We start from the raw sequence: 14,276 nt of genomic DNA, 5'->3' as shown, positions 1-14,276 counted from the left end.
CACTGATGCAAGGACATATCGACAACTCTGCACCACTGCCAGCTGGACAAATCTCTGTGCATTTATTCTCATTCAAGGAGAGGGGGATACAGTGATTACAAAGCTTGCACTTAACGTCCAGCCTTAACCTCTTTGGTTCAGATTCTGCTGCAGTTAGTTTGTACAGCTGTAGTTGGGCCAATGGATGAGGGGATTAAAGAATGTATTGTACACATAAACACCTTTATCCCACGTCTGCATCAAAATAAATGTACACGTGATAATAGACTCAGCCAAAGCCTGGCATCATAGATTAAAAAAGCTCTTTCCATAATTGTTTGCATGTGCAGTATAACTGTTCAATGCTGTGTGTGAGGTAGTAAACATGCAGCCAGACACAGTTTACCATCCAGGGAAGAGCACAGGGAGGGATGGTGCATTCAGTGGAGCTGACAGGTACCTACCTCTGATTCAATGTGATTTATTTCCACACAGAGCTCGGACGTAGCCAGTGCATCGGCAGGTCAATTTGGTTCGGGTAGAAGAAGACTTGTGTGATTGATAGAGTGGGGGCCAGCCATCTTCTCTACGCTCGGCTCCCCCTCCATCAGGGCCCTTGCTATGGCCGATTAATCCTCTGCACACAGAGCAGAGGCTCTGCTAGGGATTTTGTGTGTGTGTGTGTGTGTGTGTGTGTGTGTGTGTGTGTGTGTGTGTGTGTGTGTGTGTGTGTGTGTGTGTGTGTGTGTGTGTGTGTGTGTGTGTGTGTGTGTGTGTGTGTGTGTGTGTGTGTGTGTGTGTGTGTGTGTGTGTGTGTGTGTGTGTGTGTGTGTGTGTGTGTGTGTGTAAACCTCCATCTCTGACCTAAGACTGCCTCCTCCTGGAAGCAAGCTGTCGTCTGGTTCATGTTGGCATGGGTGCATTTCCAATATATATAAAGCCAATATTCTGAAGCCTTATCTGAACACTATACCTATTAACTAACATAGACCCTTATAAATTATGATTGGTCATAACTTTTTTTGTAACCACTAGATGGCAATATCAGCTAAAATGTATTTAGTTGTTTATTTATATTACAGTAAAACAGATTAGCTGAATCATGCTCTATCTTTAAGGATTTGTATGTAAACCCTGGATGACAACATTGAAGAAAAACCTACTGTCTTCAATTGTATCCCAGCCTTTGTATCAGAACTACTCCTACAGCCCTCTCAAATGAACTCATGTAATGTGTTCATTTAAAATTGATTTTATAAAGGAAATTAAAACAATTAACAATAAAGGAGGGGGTTTTATAAGGTTTAGAAGTTACACTTTTTTTTTATAATTCCTCTGAATCTGCCTTCACACCCCATAGTCTAATAAAGAAGAGCAAAGAATTGCTGAATCAATATATCTCTCACAACTGCACAGCCAGCCTTCTCCCTGTTGTTCACTTCAATCCCACTCTCCTGGTGCTTTCTCTTAGTGCTGCTCACCCTGTGGCTCCCTGTGTTGGTAGGAATTGGATGAGGCCCCTCGCATCTTCAAGGCTCGGTGTTATCAAAGTACTGCCTGACGCCCCACTGACCCAGCCCACCTCTGAGTATCAGTGCAAGGCCTCCTTTTTTGCCTAAAACCCCCAAGGGTTTTTATCCCTTTATCCAAGCATGGGATCAGAATTCCAGATCAGGATTAGGGTCAAGATCAGGTGTGTATAAGTTAACTATTGAAGCATATCTCTGCATGTCTCTTTTTCTTTTCCGGCTTTGCTGGTCTACTAAAAGAAGTTTTATCTTGTGTTCTTCTTCTCTTCTCTCCTGGAGATGAGTGACACATCAGAGATAGCCTTCAACTAATCCTATCATGCTGTGTGAAAGTAAGTTGCGAGCCTGTAGTCCTTTCGTGATGTGCCCCTCAGGAACAGAAGAAACTTAAACATCAAAGTGAGACAATAATTATTCCAGTAAAACTGTTGGTTATTGTTGGAGTTGCTCCAGGAAATGGTTGATGAATGCATTGGCACAGTGCCCTTCAAGCCTGCATTGTTTTTGGTTTGTGGGTTCTGAAAGCTTCCCAGACTGCTGTCATTATACAAGTTTCGACTTCAGACATAAGGGCTTGATGTATGGATACAACTCTAGTATCTATCTCTGTAGCATCCATAAGAACTACCTCACAAGCCAGTTAAAACACTTTTCAACTGAAGATCAGACTTTTCTGAGATTCTACTTCGTTGTCACTCACACTGTGAACTCACAAGCTGTGTTCTCTAATTTGTCCAGCAGATGGTGGTGGAGAGCTGGTGTTACCATAGACAGATGCTCAAAAGGAGTTTGAGATGTGTGTGTAGGTGGAAGGGGGAACTATCCCCAGAGCTTGACCTCCCATTCCCCTCTGCTGCACACACCTTGTCAGCAGGTTGGGCCTTATCTCTCTCCGACTGAACTGAGCCATTGAGCGCACACTTGACCTTCTCATTATCTTGTACCTGGCTTTGTTTCCACTCTCCTTTCTCCCTTTTGTGTGTTTCCTGACTTTCCCTTTCCACACTATTTGAACAAAGATAAGAACAGAGTCTATTTACATCCCCTCTCATCACACACACACTCACACACCCTCTCTTCTCTCATTCTCTCTCCTTTGTTTATGAAAGAATCCTTGTGTTTATTACAAAGAGAGGCCCTGATCGTGACCTTCCATGGTGCTTTGAGGTATACTAGTCAACACCACAAAGTCTTCCGTCTCTCATTTACAATATAGAGGAAGGATCATACTTTTTCTTATCCTGAGTACAAGGCAGTTTTTATTTTGTATATGGATGCTCTTCCTGTTAAACATAATACATACAATAAAATAACTTGGATGAAAAAGAAAAGCAGGAAGAGGAGGACCACTTAGGCCTTTAATCTCACCAAGTATGTGCGGTATTAAGCATATAGACATTTGAAGAGCACTCTGAAGCAGTCATGAGAGTGAAAAGAATAGGTATATACATGGGTCTGACTCTTTATCCGTCCATTGAGTCTATTAAGGAATTAAAGCTTATTTGCTTATTTCCAAAAGTTAGAAGAATGATGACTCTCTCAAATGTGTCTTTCAAACATGAAGCTGCATCAAAGAAACTGTTAGCTTAGCTAAAAACAAGAGGTATTGCATCTTAATTACAAAACCTTAGCATTGGCTCACTTTTAGCTGGCTCAGTGGTAGGATAGCTGTTTACTCACTGTTGAGCTAATTGTCTGCTGGTTGTTGCTTGATATTGAACAACCAGATGTGAGAGTGGTTATGATCCTTTCATCAAACTATTCGTGAGGAAGTTTATATGCATAGGGTAGGTGTTTTTCTAAAACATCAAACTATTCATTTAACTTTAGCCTAGCTACTCTAGCAAGTATCAACCCAGTCTCACGGCATTTCGTGTTATAGTCACGGAATTAATTTAATCTATTGATTCGTGTTCACCAACACGATTTTTGCATTTTTTTCTTGTCACACAGGACGTATTTAAAAGCAATGTATTTCTATTGGTAGTATGTTTCGTGCCTGCACCACGTCTTTTTGTCCAGTCGGGTCTTGGAAGACCGGAAGCCCTATGGTTAATTAAAACATGTTCTTACTCAATATCTTACCCTAAGCCTAACCCTAACTCTTTTATTTAAATAGTATAATTGCCGTCCGCGAGGAAAGGAAATGGGGCTCAGAGCCTCAGAATACTGAAATCTGTATTTTCTTCCTTCTAATTTGTTATTATTTGGTGCAGGCACGAAACATACTAGGTACCAATATAAATACATTGCTTCTGAAATCGTTCTGTGTCAGAATACTGAAATCTGTATTTTTTTTGTCTCTTTTTCCTTCTAATTTGTTATTATTTACATTGCTGCAATGGGGAACTCGTGTTGGTGAACACGAATCAATAGATTAATTTTGTGACTATAACAAGAAATGCCGTGAGACTGTGTTGCAAGTATGCTCTGTTGGCTTCGATTGATATGGGCAGTGATTATGAATAAAGGAACGGTAGGCTACACTCCATATAGGCCTATATTGTTAGTATATGCATACTATATTGTATGTGTCTGTGTGTATATTAGACACATGTTGTCCTGATAGCCAGTAGGTTACAATATCAAGTCAACATGACGATATTGATTTAGCAATGAATCGCATTGTAGTCAACAGTCTTGTATTCAACAGTCTTGTAGTTCAGTGAACTATTATGTTTGATATTTGATATTGCTCAAAGGTCTGTCCCTTTACATATTTACCATTAAGCCTATTCCTCTGACATTGAATTAATAAAGTTAAAGTTGATTGTGTTTATGAGCTCCTTCACCGAGGGATAAAGTCGAGTCTCAAACTTGATTTTGGAATTACAATAGGCATAAGCTTCCCATAAAGCAAGCTTCAATATATAAACATGTCCATCAAAAGTTTAACTGACAGCATGAGGAGATGTTGCTTGCCTTTGATTCTAATGCTAAGAGCATAATTTATGTAAGATGTTTGAATGGCTTTTTGAGTAAGAATAGATTAAAGGCAGTTTCATGCTTGAGGAGCAAAAAAAGTGCCTGCAAAGCACTGTTTTTAAAACTCCTGGGGCTGCAAGAGGGTTGATGAACAGGGCGGGTGCAAATGGTGATTAGCTCACGCCATTTATTGCGCTAACAAAACAGTGTGCCAATCAAGGTCATCCCTTGAGTTTTCCTCTCTTTTTTGAAAAATATGAAAGACCTTGTCCCGACAGTGACTTCAAAGGTGGCAGCGGCAGGCCCCATACCAGGCCATGGCGTCTCCTGGAGCCCTTCCCCTCCACACATCAAACCCCAGCTGACAAAAGCAGCTCTAGGTGGCATAATGAGACGCGTCACTCCTTTCAACTATGTGTGAATTGTGACATTCTCGGTCTTCTTGTGTCTTGTGTTGACACTGCAGCCTCCGTGGGGGGAGTTGACCAGACAGTCCAGCCCCTGCTCCTTGGACACTAGCCACTAAGGGCAGCATCAAAGCAATGTGAGTACCTTAGGTCAAAAGTCAGGTTCTTGTACATACACAGAGACACACAACTGATTCAAAGGGTGAGGACGGCAGTTTTGGTGCAGCCCCCCCTTGCAGTTTCCTCACGATTGTTTCTTGTGGGCCCAGAGGAAGGCTTGAAGCCCAAAACATCAACTGATAACTTCATTTTCATGAATCCGTCTTGTGTGTCTGTGCTGGGCCAACTTCAACGCTGTTTTGGGGTCTATGTTTCATGCACATATGCACACTATCAGATGGGAGATAGTGGAAGGCATGCTCCTGCCTTGTGACTGACTCTCTGGTATTTTCGGAGGTGATGAAGGCTATTATCAGTGGATTAAAAGAAACTTAGATGGTGGGGGCTCACAGTGTTGGAAGATACTGCCCTAATTCTTCCTCAGCTGTATCCCATGTATTAACCTTGTCCACTTGCCAGCAGATAAGATCCCTTGGAGAGATGTAAGCTATGCAACCACGCGCTGCACCTATCATATGACTACCTCTCATATGCCAGAGCCAAAAGTAAAATACAAGTTCAGTAAGCTGTGTAAAGCTGAGCCGTGTTCCAATACAAATACAGCTTTTCACTAAAATAGAGGAAACCCGGCCCAGAATCCTCCAGAGACACATAAAGTAGCATTCAACATGTCACAACATAGCCAGAAAACAAAGACTGGTTTCTGCTCTCTGGAAGCACGTACACAACAGCTGCATTCTTATTCAACCCCCATTCATCACGATTCATGGAATAATACAATTGGACAGGTGGATTGATAATCTAATATGGTTTAGGTTTTTTTTTCCCTATTCCTCTCACTTTTCAAATAGTTTACTTGGAGCCTGAGGGTGTGAGCCATCCTGTTTTCTATGGCCGCCGAATTACCTCAGAGCGCGCAGTGCTAGCTCCCTGCCAGAGACGGAGGCGAGTATTGTTTTCATGACAGAGATCAATGGGTGGGTGAATGTGCTTTAATTCTGCAGGAGCTCCTCTCCCAGGCTAATAAATGCAAGCCTCCCTGCTGACTGGGCTGTCGTGCTGAGCCCAGCGGGGGTCAGCCTTTTTGTGTTCCTGTGCCCAAATTATGGAACCATCAATACGCTCCCTGGAACCAGTCAATAGAAGCCCGCTTTGTGGACGAGGGGAGACCAACTTCAAGGCTGATCAAAAAAAAAGGGGGAAAGAAAAAAACTTAAGCTCTGACACATTTAGCAAATAAGATCAGGATCAGAACGTACATATATATTATGCATTCAGAAATTCAGAATTGCTTGTATTACTCGTGCAACAGAATATTGGGGGTGTCTCCCTTAAGGGATGCACACAACCAAACCTGTTTTCAAAAATACTTTGTTAATAATTATTTGCAAGTTTCAAATTCTTTAGCAGAGTAAGGCTGGAAGTTGGAGATGTCAGTGCATTATAATTGTGCTTTGGACGTGACGCTGCAGCCACTAGATAATCATATTAGCTGATTTGTGAAAGGCTATAGGATTAAGTGGACGTCAAAGTTATGCTAGCCGCAAAACAATTTGTTGTTACAGGTATTATCAAAACATTTAAGCTGGACTTGTTGACTTTCAAAATATTCAAAATTGTGTAAGCACAATTAATGAAATCCATCTCGAACATGGGCATGCTTTTGAGGATCTCAGCACTTTTTAACATTATAACGAATTTCTGTTGCCTGAACCAGGGGTTGTGACACACTTTCTTTTGACAACACATAGGCGATGAAAACTGTTGTCATGCATGAGTGTGTTTCCATACAGCCTCACTGCTGCGTGTAGCATCAAGTGAATTATTAAGTATCCAGCTTCAAAAAGCTTGTAAAACTCCGTCCTCCTCAAAACCTCAAACTTTTTCCTCCTCTCTCCCCTTTTCTTTCCCTCTTTTATTTTTGTTGGCTTCTCAAACATCAAGTTGTCTCCGAATTTTCAAACGGGTTGAAAAATAAGAGTTTCCCTAGCTTGCAAGCACATTCAAAGGGCGCGTTCTTCAGATGTGCCACCTTGCAGCGTGGTGGTAGCTGTGCAGGAACAGGATCATTCAGATATGCTAATGGATCAGCGGGGTAGCTCCAAGCGCGGCTTACCCCGCTTTAAAAGACAGCTGCCTTCTCCCTTTCTTTTCATGCCCTACTCTCAGGCTGCCTCTCTCTTTCCCACTCTACATTGATAGCAGGTTGAAATGTAATAACCATTACAGTTCTACTAATTAGACAGATAGCGCAATTAGCCGGGTGCATGTAAGTCCAGGTTGTGAAATATGTTGGACAAAGAGAGTTCAGAGGATGAGTTTGGGCAGTCGACGAACGCAGCTGAGGTTAGAGTCGGCACAGTGTAATGATATCATGCTCAATGGTTAGAGCTGCAGATAATACAGCCAGTGCCCACTGGCCCTCCCCTCGGTGAAGTGGCCCTCTGTGTGTATGAGTCGTTGGCTCTGCCGCCGAAGCCCCAGTCCCACACTCTCCTGGGCTATCTATTCTCTACAGCTAGAGTCATGCTGCGCAGGAATCCTGGGTGATTGGGTTTCTTTTAGGGGCCTTATAGTCAGTCATAAATCGGAGGGGATCCTGCCCGGCCCCTCGCTCTCGCCCCTAACCCTGGCTCCAGCTGGCAGGGGACGATTGTTGGAGAGCCGAGGTCATTGCGGGGTCGCTCTCTGTGGCGCTTCTTAACTCCCCTTGCCTATTTTTTTCCACCCCTCCTCTTTCTTCACTATCCCGTCCCCCCCCTTTTTTTTCTCTGTCTCCCGGCTGAGGTTGCTAGGGCTTGGTATTTGCTTTTTAAGACCATGTTGTAATTACAGAGGAGCTCTACTCCCCTTGCCGCCTTTGGCTCCTTCTTCTCTCTTTTTTTATCACTGCTGATTGGTGGTAAGAAGCTATACTGGGGCCATCTCACCCCCCACAACAGGCTTTTGTGCTGCCTCTACCCATTCACATCTCCTAACCTTTACAGAAGTAGAAAAAGACCAGGGTGGCCTCCTAACACCAATCGGACAACAACCAGAGGAGTGGAGGTTGGAGTCACCTACAGAGAGGAAATGAGTGTGGAATTCACATGCTCAATTGGGAAACAACAGTACCTGCAAAACAAACTGTTGAAAAACAGGTTTTATCAGGCTAGCTGTAGCCTAATCTTAGTGGTATATGTGGCTATTAATTTAGTTAACAGAATTGATTGCCAAAGCCCTACACCACATGAACTTCAGTTTACATTTCCAGCCCTAAGATGTCTCTTCTGTTGGATGCACCCCTCTGCCAACATCTGGGACCATAAACCAAGATCAACAAGTGACAGTAAAAACAATACTGCTATGACAACAAACAAACAATCATGCCATTGGAAATAAGTGAAGGAGGAGTCACCTTAAACCACAGTTTGGCCATGGGGGTCCTCACAAATAAGAGAGCGGTAACTAAACTATCTCTGGGGCTGGCTCCTTTGTAGGTCTTAAATTCAATCTAATTTGCAACATTACAAAAACAGCTGTAAGCATTCTTAAAACAATTTTTGGGATAAGAACTAATTCCATTTACTGCAGCTGCTGCTCAAACTGTGCTGGGCCTACAGTAAGAGATAGGCCTGAGGTGCAGCAGCCAATTCTAAATATAGCGTACATATCTATGGTACATATAAGCATAAAAACACAGTCTGGGACCAAATCATTATATCCGCATCACAAATGCTTTAAAGAGAATGGTGCATTTGATGCTGTGCTGAGGCTTGTCTTTCCTCTCCCACACTTCAAAACAAACGGCACGAAAATATCACAAAAATGCGTACAGTATATAGCTATAGAAGCATGGCTTGTCTTTCATGTGTATGGAAAAATGCCACAAAGTAGGCATTGTTCTCTATGAAATAGGATACAGGGCTTGGAAGAGCCATTGTTCTATTTCAGTTTGCTTGAATCTCCTCTGTTTCATGCTGGCTCGCTGCTTCACCGTTCTGACTTCTGACAAACAGCATCTGCAACAGGGACGCCATTTCCTCCCACGAGGCAGATGGGAACAAACCCAGTATAATCACTTCAAATAAACAGGATGCCATTAATTGTTTGCCCCATCAATTGAAGTGTGTCCCCTGGTATTCAATGAGAACTTGATTAATCATTTGATTGGTTTGTCTCATTGGATGCCAAAGCGAAAAGAGAAAATGTCTGGCAAGGAACAAATCGGTTTAAGCCCACGTTACTCTACAGAGGCCAGGCTTATACATAACTATAGCCTTTTCTGCTGTAGCTGTACTATAAACACATGTGACCACAGAGCTGCTGAAAAATTATAACTTGTAAGATTCAGTTCCAGAAATCAACTTTTTCAAGTTAATAATGGTACACTTTAATATTTCTGTTTTCAGTTGATTAAACCGAGCATCGCAACTTAAAGGTCAGCAACTTGGCAAAATAGCCACTATCATGAGCAAATTAAATTATATCCGTAATATTAACTTTGCACAGCAAAGAAATCTAAATAGTTGGAACATCTGCAGGTTGCCTTCTACATGAACTGTAGCATACATTATTTGCCTTACAGCTCTCTGTGGAAACATGTACACAAAGTACAATAATTAGACCCTCCAGAAAAAGACCGGGCAAAAAGTGGGGGGAAACTATTCTGCACCCCGTGCAACTGTGTGTTGGAGCATAAGAGAAAATCGACGGTGACGACCCACTTTGATTCATTCAAACATTCGAAAATGCTTTCTGCTGCTGCGGACAAGAAAGCCAAACAACTCGTGTGTGTGTGTGTGTGTGTGTGTGTGTGTGTGTGTGTGTGTGTGTGTGTGTGTGTGTGTGTGTGTGTGTGTGTGTGTGTGTGTGTGTGTGTGTGTGTGTGTGTGTGTGTGTGTGTGTGTGTGTGTGTGTGTGTGTGTGTGTGTGTGTGTGTGATTAAAATAGCCCAATTGCTTTTACAATCAATAAACATTGAATGTGTTCAATTGAATAGTAAAGGGGTTTAACGTTAGTGGCAGGTTGTGTGTGAGAGACAATAAATAAGACAGCCCAATATTTAACAACATTTTAATTCTTTTTTCCCACATATTTAGCATATTTCGCAACTTTCCGCATATTTCGCAATTTACCGCAATTTCACCGCATAAAATCCCATAAAAACCCTGCATGTTTAATCGCATAATCAAGGATTTTAGCCCGCATAATCAAGGATTTTTGCCCGCGTTTTTCTGGAGGGTCTAAATAATACAATAAAATACATGTAAGGATGCAAAGAAAAGGTTATCTTAATACCTCTGAGCTAAAACAACAGTGTCAAACAATACATCTCAAAGCAGACTCAACTGCACTTAGGAATAACACATATCACATGTCAACACTGAGCCAAATGTCAACAGGCGTAAACAAACACCTCCAGACAGCGGAGCAAACAATTATTATAGACGGAGCAAACAAAATTCTTTGCTGAACTGAGTACTTCCTCCAAGTGTTGTCGGGTCTGTCTGCTTTGACGTTTTCAGCGCGACAGCTTAACAGCCTAGACGTGGTCAGATCACAAGGGCAGTGACGGCTTGATAAAAGGGCTTCACCCAAAGGTGCTAATGGAAACGTCCTGAACCTGAAACACCAGCCTCTCTGTCAAAACCACAGAGGGAGAGGAGGTGAGGGAGAAACAGACACTGAAACATGGAGTGGCTACAGTTGTTGGTCCAGACAGAGAGGGTCATGGTGGTGACAGTGTGTCCTATTATTTTATGGTGATAGCTTGAGGATAGGAGACAACGGTGTCAATTGTCAGGGAGAGGAGTTGGGTGTTGCGGGGGTGAAGGGGGGGGACAAGGTTGTGTCAGCTCGTAGGACATGGGGGCCGGTGTCCTCTTTCACTTCTGCTGACCTGTCAGAACTGCAGTGGGCCATCCGCTGTCACCCTGTTTAGACAGCTAACACTCTGCTCACTCTGAACCCAGACTGTCAACAGCACTTGACACTCAAGACGGCACTTCAAACACCAAAGTTTTGTTTACCCACCTTTTGGTCTTCCTCTTAAGCGAATGAAGGCACAGATCTTCCCAGCATCTGTAGTGAGGATGAAACAGAATAATAATTGGTTGAAACGTTGAAACCCTGAAAAAGGCTGCTGTCCTTGTAAGGTTACCACAGACCTTATCCTTATTAACACCTGGTAGATGAAAGGTGGATATTTACAAGTAAGATGAACTGACATGCACAAACCGACACAAACACATCTCAATTGTGAAATACTGTGCATTATGTTAGAACATGCACACCAATTAAAATACATAAAACCTAAAGGTGTGTCAAGTTCCAGAAGGTTTTACACGATGTTCTGATAGCAAAATTAATCTCCTAGTGATTGCGAAAACAGACTAGAAAAGGCAGAGAATAAAGTCACATAACATCTGCGTGTGAATGTAATCCACTGCTCTGCATACATTGGTTACCTCTGTTAACACCATCCACACCAACATGGTGTGACAGCCACCCTAAGGCCTCTTCAGTACTGTTAGCTCTGTCGGCACTGTTGCCATTTTTTGCACTGTTTCAAGCATAGTGAGCTGCTCGTAGCTAACCCATAGACATGTTGATAGGCATGCCGAGCCATCCCTCAATCATTGTTATGCCCGGAACTCTGAACCTAAAGGAATAGACATTTTGGGAGAGAGGCTTATTCAAGTTCTTGCAGAGACAAAGATGAGAATATTCCACTTTTATGTCTGAATGGTAAATATATACGACTACAGCTAAAAGCAGGTTGGCTTTGCTTAGCATAGGAGGAAAAGGCTATCCGGTAGCTCTGGACGACAATTCTACGGTTGGTGCATGTGACTGCTCAAATTCATCTGACCCGGGATTGACAATCTTTCTGTTAATGTTGCTACACGCAGAGGGGAAATTTACATTTGTTACAGCAGAAAAGAGCCAAAGACAGCTTAATATTAACCAAGAAACATGCATAAAAAAATTACACAATTTACAAAATACACATACTGTAACAGTTCTGAAGATATAGCAGCCAGGTATGTATTGCACAGTTATTAACTGCATATATATATATATATTGCACATCATTTGTATTTCACAGCAAGGGGTGTTATAGCATTGTCTGTGTTGTTGTGGAGCACTCCTCCAGCCCACTGTGACTTTTGGCACAGGGGCTGTTGCTGGCTGAATCTGAGTTGCTGCAGCCTCTACCTGCTGGCCTGTCATCTGCCAACCGCTGTCCTCTGGGCGAGATATGTTCTTGAAGGGGAGAAGTTAATGTTTTTTCTCTGCGGCTCCGAAATTAAGTCCAATCAGCACACTATCAAAACGTACACAGACTGCACAGCCCCTGGTATGTAGAACAGTAAACTCACACATTACATAATAGCAGTGTTATTTTGTCTGGCTCTTTGGTCAAACTTTGTGTACTATTACCCTTCTGTTAGACCCCATTTTCACGCAAACGCAAATGAAACGCAAACGAACCGAATACAATATCAAAAAAGTCTTCCGTTCACACGAGACCGCTCGAAAGCACTGGAGACGCTGTAGTACATATGCCGGGCCTGTAAGTGGCGCTGTACTTCCGCCACAAAATACACCAAAAGCAGTGAACAAGACCCCCAAGCATGGTTGCCCTTCTGTTTATGCCCCACAGTAGATTTAGCAACATCTGTAGCATGGTCAGTAGCAGTGCTACAGCACTGAGCAGCAGAGGTGGGGAGAGGTGGGGCTATGGCTTCATCGTTATCCGGAAATTATCATATAGGGCGTACACACTGAGCCGTTTGGACCGCCAGAGCGTTCCGTTTGCAGATTTATCCACCTTGGGACCCGTTATCGTTTGCGGGGTCCATTTCCGCGTTTCGGTTACGGCCTCATGTGAACGAGCGGGCTATACGAAAGAGAAAAGTAGCGGATACAACCGTTTGCGTTCTCGTGTAAACAGCACCTTAGTTAGCAGTTGGCTTTTTTCTTTGTTTCCTCCCATCTCTTTAGTGCACGTGGTATTACACATTGCACCTTGCAGCAAAAGTACGGAATGTTAAGCCAAAACATTTAAGTGAACATTTCAGTCAAATATGTTAAAAATATCACAAGGCAAAATTACCTTCAGGCTGTACACACCTTTAGTAAAAAAAAAACACAAACTCTCTTTGACTGGTTGAGTGTTTGTAACAGGAATCTGTGTTTTAAATGAAATGATTATGACTTTAAAAGGAAGATTAAAAACCGACCTAAGCTTTTCGTCCATGAATGCTTTTGCTAACGAGCTTAAGAGCTCAAACCTGGTCTGAGTCTGTCACACCCAATCTGCAGCAGTCTCTTGAAGAATACATCCAAACAACAGCCATCTTTGAACATTCAGTGTTCACGTTGTCTTTGCTTAAAGGCCACATGTCATGCTTTTCCGGTTATTACCCTTCCCCTTGTGTGTTATCATGAAGGTTTTTCTGCATGTAAACGGTGTGCAGAGTCAAAACCCTCAAAGTACACCCTGTAGCGAGTAAAACTCTAAAACATAAAATACCTCCCAAAACGCCTCGTTGGTGAAACGTCATCATGACGTCATCGTCATTTGATTCTTCCGGGTAAGGGTCCATTTAGTTCCGGGTACGTGCTTTCGTAAGCACGTACCCGGAACTAAATGGGCCAATCCGTGGAGCCGTTACCTTACGTCCGCGGATCCGTTACGTTAAGCCCCCGCTGATTGGTCCAAGTTGACCAATCCACACACACACTCAGTGCAGGCAGTCCTGCTGATTTCTGCTCCCTGCTGCAGGTTGATAACAGACAGTTGGGATCGCGCGAAATTCTCTCTGCAGACCCATTCTCACAGCGTTTATCAACCTACAAACCTTTTTCTTACTCAGAATCAAGCCACACTTATTGTTTTTATTTCGGCTGTGACTTTGTGTGTGTTCAGGTTGAGTTTGGCTGTGTTTGGCTGTGTATCGCTAAACAAGGAAATCACGGAGGGGGGGAGCTGCAGCGAGCCGTTTAGTGGAGAAAGTGAATACTGCTGAATACACATACTTTACAGAGATGCTGTATGCGAAACCAATGTGAGTTTGGAAAATTGCACAGTATTTTTCTATTTTAGTATACCTCAACAATGGAATTATGATCAGTGGAAATGGCCATGACACCTTCTGATTGGATACACCACCAATAAAACTGAATTGAAATCTCTCTTGAAAAGCCTCCTCATGAACTTTCTTTCCAATGAAATTAGGCAGGAATGGATTAGTTGAATCAAACATGAAGCAGAAAAACAAATGTGTGCGTTTGCATGTATGTTTGATAGATTAAGATGAATGCTTAT

This window comes from Notothenia rossii (genome assembly GCF_949606895.1).
Source record: "Notothenia rossii genome assembly, chromosome: 6".
Taxonomy (NCBI): Eukaryota; Metazoa; Chordata; class Actinopteri; order Perciformes; family Nototheniidae; genus Notothenia; species Notothenia rossii.
Note: the sequence above shows the minus strand (reverse complement) of the source record.